This window comes from Pan paniscus, chromosome 4 (genome assembly GCF_029289425.2).
Source record: "Pan paniscus chromosome 4, NHGRI_mPanPan1-v2.0_pri, whole genome shotgun sequence".
NCBI lineage: Eukaryota > Metazoa > Chordata > Mammalia > Primates > Hominidae > Pan > Pan paniscus.
Window position 1 is genome coordinate 98,716,554 of NC_073253.2, and position 8,678 is coordinate 98,725,231.

The window sequence follows — 8,678 nt, forward strand, 5'->3', positions numbered from 1 at the left end:
CCTGAATCTCATGCACAGGCTGTAGACAATATGAGTAATGGCGATGATTAGATGTTTAAAGCCCTCTTGCTCACTCCTATTCTCATCCCCCACATCCTCCCAAGAGCCACTTCAGTGCACTACTAACAGACAAAATATGAAAATACCCTTTGGATTTTTACCACTTTACCTGATAACTATTCTATGCTAATGCATTAATAGACTATGCAGGGAAAATGTAGTCCCTTTGAATATGGCTGGCTTTTGTTTTCCTATTACTTACACTTGGTAACAAAGTACACTGTCAGGAAGACAGCAATTTTTCTTTTTAAACAGAATGAATGGCTTTTTGACTTTAAAAATTAGAAAAAATTGCTTGCTTTATTGGCAGGGGTGGGTGTTAGATGCAATATTAAATTTCTTTACTATTTTCATTTTTAAAAAGTCCATTTTAGAACCAACTTCAGAAAAAGCATTCATTTTAGAAATGACAGATTTAAAAAAAAAAACTTTAGTAGGCTCCAGTAATATGGTGTTTACCAAAACAGGGAGTGATTTGTTTCTTTGAGCTAGATGTCTGTATCTGTCTATATCTGTATCTATATTTGTATTTATATCTATATAATAGCTTTATTGAGATATAATTTACATACCATAAAATTCATCCATTTAGAGTGTACAACTCAATGATTTTAGTTTATTTATGGAATTGTGAAACCATGACCATAATCTAATTTTAGAACATTCTCATCACTTCAAAAAGAAACTCCATACCCACTGATGGAAGTGTCTGCTGCCCTCATGCCGGTTGCAGCAGGGAAGCACGGCAGGGGCTGCACACTTCATGGAGCCAGTGGGAGCCCTGCCCCTTCTGAGATGGAACAGGAGCTCCCTGTGCGGCTGCAGCCACCCAAGCTGTAGCTGCAGACCCAGGCCTCGGCCTCTATGGAATAAGCAGGAGCCCCACCCTCCTGGGCGGGGCTATAGCCGCCCAACCTCAGCTGTGAATGGAGCCTCCCTGTGCTCTTAGGGAACCCGGGAACAGGCAGGATCTGTCTTCCTGGGTGCAGCTGCAGCCTCCGCATTGGTGGCTGCAGACCTGGGCCTCCTGCTCCAGGAAGAAGGCAGGAGCCGGGGAGAAGCGGGAGACCTGCCCCTTCCCATGGCGGGGTCGGGAGCTCTGGGGTGCAGCTGCAGCACTTAGTATAAATGAAATCATGTAATATGCGGTCTTTTGTGGCTGGCTTCTTTCACTTACTATGATATTTTCAAAGTTCATTTACGTTGTATTATATATCAGTAACTTCATTCCTTTTTATTGCTAAATGATATTCCATTGTATGAATATACCACATTTTATTTATTCATTAATGATAGACATTTTAGTTTTCTCCTTTTTTGGCTATTATGAATAATATTGTCATGAATTTTTGTGTACATGTCTTTATGTAGATGTATGTTTTCCTTTTAGTATATACTAGAAGTAGAATAAGCAATAGGCTAGATATTTTAGGACTATAGGATACCTAAAGATGTATCAGAAGGTTATTTTGATATCATTTAAAGCCTTTTTATTCATTATTTTTTAGATACAGGGTCTCACTATGTTGCTCAGGTTGGAGTCAGACTCTTGGGCTCGTGTGATCCTCCCACCTCAGCCTCCTGAGTAGTTGGGACTACAGGCACACTTTATCATACCTGGCTGGTTTTGCTATCTTAATTTTCTACTCCAGACTATAGAATACACAACATTAAATGTTGCTGCACTAGTTTGTGGCTTCTTCCTACTTCTGAGATTTTTTTCTCATGTGTCTGAGGAGATATAAATACCCTCATCTATCATTATTCTTTTTAAGAACAGATAGGTTTGTCCAAGAAGTGTTTGCTACAAGGATTTTCTGACCATTTTTCTAACCAGTTCTAGGGAAGAAATGATTGGCAGTAAAGATATCCAATTATAGCTCCATTACCTCATTTGAGGTGACCTCATTGAGCTGATCTCTCTCTGTTATGAGATAGCAGCAGTAATTAGCAAGCTAATTTGGATAGAGATTTCTTACAAGAACTGTGCAAGTATTACATGTTCCATTTATTGTAATAATGTAAAATATATCTTTCTGAGACATGCACACAGACCTTGATGTGATTTATTCAAGAACGATAGTCAACAGTCACAATTGGTTACTTCTAGTTTTATTCTGGAGAGAGGGAAAAGGAAAAAAAAAACCTCATCCAGTGTATAGTGAATGAAAAGGGGCTTCAGGCTTAAATAGAAGACTAAGGGGCTTCTGGCATACTCATGCTGTGGCTTTTTCATTAGCAGGCACAGGCGAGCCAGCAATGCATGTTGTTAAAGTACGAACCCTCTCCTTGACAGTAAGGAAATCCTCTAGGGAACTGACGAGGCTATTTCTCCAACTCTCTCATTACACATCAGAGGTATATTTATCTAGCTGAAAGTAAAATGTGGGGTTAGTGTCTAATATAGTTTTTACAGGAAACCTGCTGTGTTGCTTCTTACATCTTGCTTTTTCCCCTTATATTACTTTTATCTTTTCCCTGCCTTACTTTGCTGTCCTCGGTATTCTCTCAGCATCTCAGGTGACTGTTACAAGACATAAGTCATGCCAACAATACTACAGATACCTCCAAAAATAGTAACTGTCATATAAGATCTCCCAGATCTCTAATGAAGAATATAAGGAAATAGACTAAAATACAAAATAAAATAAAAATAAAACAGTAAAGCATCTGAGATACTGCAGTCAAGGATCCAGGTCTCTATGTAGCAATGACCACAGAAGCCAGGATCTCAAGAACAAAGCAACTAGTAGCAGACACATTACAAATATAATTAAAAGGAAGTAACCGTCTAAATACTGTTTCTAAGGTTTTGAACATAAAACTGACCACTTGAACAAATACATATGCAGAGACTGTTTTTGAATATTTTTTCAAATTTTTTGGCTGTGATCCAAAAATTTAATATGTACAGACCTTGACATGTTTTCATATTAGAGCAAAAGCTTTGTGAAACATCATGGTGTACCATGACATTTTCAATTCAAACTCTATTCTGTTGTCATTAAAATACTGGCCACAATGTACTATGTTCATTGCTGGACTTACTAGTGGGGGTCAAAACCTGTAGTTTGATAAACATTGATATAAGTGGTAATTAAGGCCTGCTTCAAGATTATGACCTCTGTAGGGCAGGAGATCAAAGAACCAGGCCAAAGTGGAATGTACAAGAGTTAAGCAGAGATTGAGCAATATAAGTAAAGGAATTATGGATCAGACCAGCATAAAGGTCATTAGTTACTTAGCATCAGCTAGAAGAATTGAAAATTAGCATTAGAACTGCATAATCTTTGTGAATATAACAATGATTAGTATTCCTTGTATATCAATATGATTAAGTTAAACTGAGTATTTTAGTGCCTGTAGTGTTCATGGCATAGCATCGGTTCAGCCATTCTCAACAAATTCTTCGGCTGTCCTCATGACTCCTGTGGTTGTTATGACAACTAGCTGGACTGAGTAGACCCTGTCTATTGCAGTGAGTGTGCTGATATCCAGGCTGCAGAGATCAGACAAACAGTATTACTGACCAAGTGCTACTTTAAGAAGACAAATTTCTGCCAGGGGGTACTATACATAACATTGTGGGTAAGAGTTTGGGCACAGGATTTAGGCATCATTTGTTTACATTTTGTCTCTAATCATTTAATTGCTGGGTTACCATCAGCGTGTTAGGTAACTTCTGTAAGCCTTAGTTTCTCACCTATGATAATATAATAACAGTGGATGTTTTGTTTAGATTAGACTTAGATAACAAACCTAAGTGCTTATCCTAATCCTTGACACATAGGAAACACTCAGTACATGCTAACTTTCCCACTCCCACCCTGCCTAAGCAGGATGATCCAGCCCTTTAAAAGATGTGGCTTATCAGGGAGTGATTCTTACTGGAGGATGGAGAGGGCATATTTATTTTGAGAATTTCCCACAGGAGATTTGAATATGCCTCCATGAGCCTCAGGTTGTAATTCAAGTGAAGAATGTACAGGAAGGTTGATCAGAACACTTAGAAAAATGATATAAACCTCAATTTATTCAAATCAAAAGAATGGTAAAGGGCTTCAGAAGAGCTCTTGCACAGACACCTTAACCCTGAAGAAGGGTTAGCAGCTGTTCAGCCTTGGGAGAGTTTCCATCTGGACCAGTAGCAGTCAGAACGGGAGTGGGGAGGGGGTGGTGGTAAAGTTCACCTTCTGGAACAAGGTACATCCTCAGGCAAATGGTATTTTTTATTCAAGAGTAGAATCAGGTAAAAACAAAAATCACAGGCTTCTATTTTAGAACATGGCCTAGATATAAATTTTCTGTTGGAATTTTAGTAAAGGAAATGTTTTTTTAATCTGTATTTGAGATAATTTGGGCTAGAAATTGAGGACCTGTGGAGATAGAAATATTCAAGAAGTAGGACTGGGAAAGAATGGATGAGTTTGGATTAAATATTTTTATTAACCACAAAAGAATATATTTTCAAGAGAGGAGCTGAAAAAAAGAGGGAAGGTCTTCAACATGTCAACTACAGGCATCTGGTACTCACCTTCTCTACAAAGAGGAACCAAAATAGTAGATAATTACACTTCGAATAGATAACCCAAGAAGAAACAGTGGAAGTCAACAGAGAAGTGAAAGGAAACACCTAAGGCAAGGACGGAGCAGAAAAACGAGGCAACTTTCTCAGCCCAGAGCACTATTTCTTTCTGATTTAGGGTCTGGTTTATTCTTGCTTTTCTAGTTTTTGAGGTGCATAATTGTGTATTTGTTCCACTTTTCGATGTAGGTGTTTGTTGCTATAAACTCTACCCTTATCAGTCCTTTTGCTGTGTCCTCTAGATTTTGGTATGTTATGTTCCCATTTTCATTTAAGACATTTTTTGACTTCCTGCTTAATAGAGAGTTAATAGTTGCTCCAGAGCATGTTATGTAACTTCCAGGAATTTGTACAGCTTCCAAAGTTCTTTTTGGTATTAAATTTTTAGTATTAATTTGGTATTGGTATTCTGTTGTGTTCTGAGAAGATATTTGATTTGATTTTAATTTCTTAAAATTTGTTGGATTTGTTTTATGGCCTAACATATGCTCTATTTTAAAGAATGCTTTATTTTAAAGAATATTTCCTGTTCTGATGAGAAGAATGTGCTGTAGCTGTTGGATGAAATGTTCTATAAATATCTGTTTAGTCCATTTGGTTTAAAATGCAGATTAAGTCTAATGTTTCTTTGTTTTCTGCCTAGATGTTCTATCCAATGCTTAAAGTGGGATGTTGAATTTTTCAACTATTATTGTATTGGAGTCTATTTCTTTCTTTAGCTCTCATAATATTTACTTTATCTTCTGTGTGCTCAGTGTTGGGTGGTATATATTTCTATTTGCCATATCCCCTTGATGAACTGACCCCTTTATCGGTATATAATGAGCTTCCTTGTCTCTTTTCACATTTTCTTTCCTTAAAGTCAATTTTATCTGATATAAATAGAGCTATTCCTGCATGCTTTTGGTTTCTATTTGTGTGGAATATTTTTTTAATCCCTTTACTTTTACTTTGTATGATTTTACAGGTGAAGTGAGTTTCTTGAAAGGAGCATATAGTTGGGTGTTTCTTTTTTATTTTAGAATATCTTTTGGTCTTTTATCTCTCTTTTATGGTTTACCTTTATGATTTTGTTGTCTTAAAAACTGATACAACTTTATATCTTTCTCTCATTTGTTATCTGTTCTACTAGTGACTTTTATACTTTTGTATCTTTTTATGCTAGCTATTCTTTCACTTCCAGATTAGGGCTCCCTAATGCTTAACAGCTTGAGCATTTCACGTAGGGTCAGTCAAGTGGTGATGAATTCTCTCACCTTTTGTTTATCTAGGAAAGATGTTATTTCTCTTTCATTTCTGAAGAATAGCTTTGCCGAGTATAGTATTGTTGGCTAGCAGTTTTCTTTCTTTTAGCACATTGAATATATCATCCCATTCTCTCCTGGCCTGTAAGGTTTTCTACTGAGAAAACTGCTGTTAATCTGATAGACATTCCCTCATATGTGACTTGAAGTTTTTTCTCTTGCTGGCTTTAGAATTCTCTCTTTGTCTTTTACTTTGGACACTTTCACTATTACGTGCCTTGCATAAGACTTTTTTGGATTGAATTTATTTTGGAATCTTTAAGCTTCCTGTCACCTGAATTTTTATATCTCTTGATGTAGACATAAAAAGTTTTCAGCTGTTGTTTAACTAAATAGGTTTTTGTCTGCCTTTGTTCATTTCTTCTTCTTTGGAACTTTCAAATTTTAAAAATTTGTTCACTTTTTGGTATCCCCCAAGTCAAACGTAGGCTTTCTGTAATCTTTTAAATTAGTTTTTATTCTTTTTCTGTGGATTATTTCAGATGGCCTGTTTTGAAGTTCAGAAACTATTTCTTCTGCTTGATCTATCTGTTGTTGAAGCACTCAATTGTATTTTTTATTTTATTCATTGAATTCTTTTGTTCTAGAATTTGTTTGGTTCTTTTTTATATCTATGTCTTTATTGAATTCTCATTCATATCCTGAATTGTTTTTCTGACTTCTTTGTTTTATGTGTGTTCTCATGTGTTTCACTGAGTTTCCTTAAGATCATTGTTTTACATTATTTTTCATGCATTTCACAGACTTCTTTTTCTTTGGGATCTATTTGTGGATCCCAAAGATGTTTCTTTGGAGATGTCATGTTTCCCTACTTTTGCATGTTTTTTGTGCATCTGATATAACACTTTCCAATTCTATGGATTGGCTCTCATAAGGAAATACATTTTTCTGTAGGTCTACATATTCTGTTGATTGGGTATGATGCTTTGGCCTTGATTCTGAGTGGGTCCAATAGCATAGTCTTTGTACAATTTCTTCAGCCCTGATAATATCACTGGTGTCTGTGAACTCCTCAGTGACTTAGGCTGAGGTTGTTCATAGAGGCTGTGGTGCAGCTTTGCTGGGAATGGGAACACCAAGTGGGACAGTCCTTTGGTCCCTGGATGGTATATGCTAGTGCTGGCAGTTGCAATGGGGTAGGATATATTTTCAGGACTGCAGGTGGCATGCATGGGCTCTGGAAGCAGGCAGCATGCCAATTCTTAGTCCTTTGGATGGTGCATCTGTCTTCAGGTCTCCAGATGCTGTGTATTGATTCCCACACCTGGGTGGGTAAGTGCCAGTAGTGGTGGTGGGTGGGATGACCATAACCTTAGAGCTCTGGATGGTGCTTGAAGAAATTAGATAACTGTTTACATCTGGAAAGAGTGTCATATGGAAGAAAGGCCAGGCATGTGGTGAACTGAGTTCTAGTTTTGCCTTTGAACTGGCTTTTCAATTTCCTAATCTCCATTATTAAATGAGGGGATGACAAATTACAATTCATAGCAATCATGGTCAGTTAAGTTAATTCGAATATTCTTTCATTAAGTATACATAATAAAGTGTCATTTTTGGAGCATATAATACTTTAGAAAAGATAACCATTAGAAAATAAAATACAAGGTAAAGGATGATAATTGTCAAACGACAGTTAAGTTCAGAAAAGAGAGAAGGTTTATTTATCTAGGACCATCTGAGATTGCTTAATAGTAGAGATGGACAGCCCTTGAATAGATGTTTGAAGGACAGCTAGAATCTGGACAATTTTTATTGGGTGATCAGTAGGTAGGAGACAGTTCAGGGGAGGGAACTAGCACAAATAAAATCATCTGGTCAGCAAAATATTAACAAGGTGGGGTGTGGTAAAGAAATAGAATGCAGCCCTGTTTGGGTGGAATGTAGGGTACTTTAGCAGAAACAGCGGAAGATAAGGCCAGAAACAGGAGCTTCTGGACAAAATATAAGGCCCTGGAGTGCTCTAGAGGCAACAAAGAATGATAGACATCTCTAGAAAGAGTTATACAATGATAAGAGCTGAATATAAACAGGAATTTCATTTTCTTCTTCATCAATTTTTTTCTTTTTATTGATAAGTTAGGCTACCTGGGTTCAAATTCTGTCTTCACCATTTACTATTCAGGAGAACTTAGGCAAATTATTTAACCTTGCTAAGCATCAGTTTCTAAACCTGTAGGTGGAATAATAACCTACCTTATAGGGTTGTTGTAGAAATTAAATGGAATAATAAGTAAAAGCACTCAACAGAGTGCCTAGTACGAGAGCTGCTCTCACTAAATGACAGCTGCTGCTTTTGCTGTTATTATATTTAAGCTATTTAATAGAACAGTTTTTGCAGCTCTTTAATTAGGACTTTTCTGTTCAAGTAGGGCCTCTGACCTTTTGGGATAAGAAAAGCCACCTAGTGGCTGTCATTACTATTTTTAACCTCTTGTAATCAGTGGCAGTCTCTGGGCCCCAGGGGTTTAAAAGCACTTTGCTAACAGTTCTGAATTTGGAGTAATCTGTGGATTCAATCCCAAGCATTTTCTTTCTGTCTATGAAAACAGTCCCTTGAAAATTAGCTTAATTGATTTGGTAATTAAAGGAGTTCAGACGTTTATAGTGATATTTTATACTAAAAGTCCCCGTCAGTGACTATTTTGGAGGTTTAATTGTTTTGTTTACCTTAATTCCCATCCTGCTATCAGCTGTTTAAAGCTATGAATTTGGGGTTGAATAGAAACAGC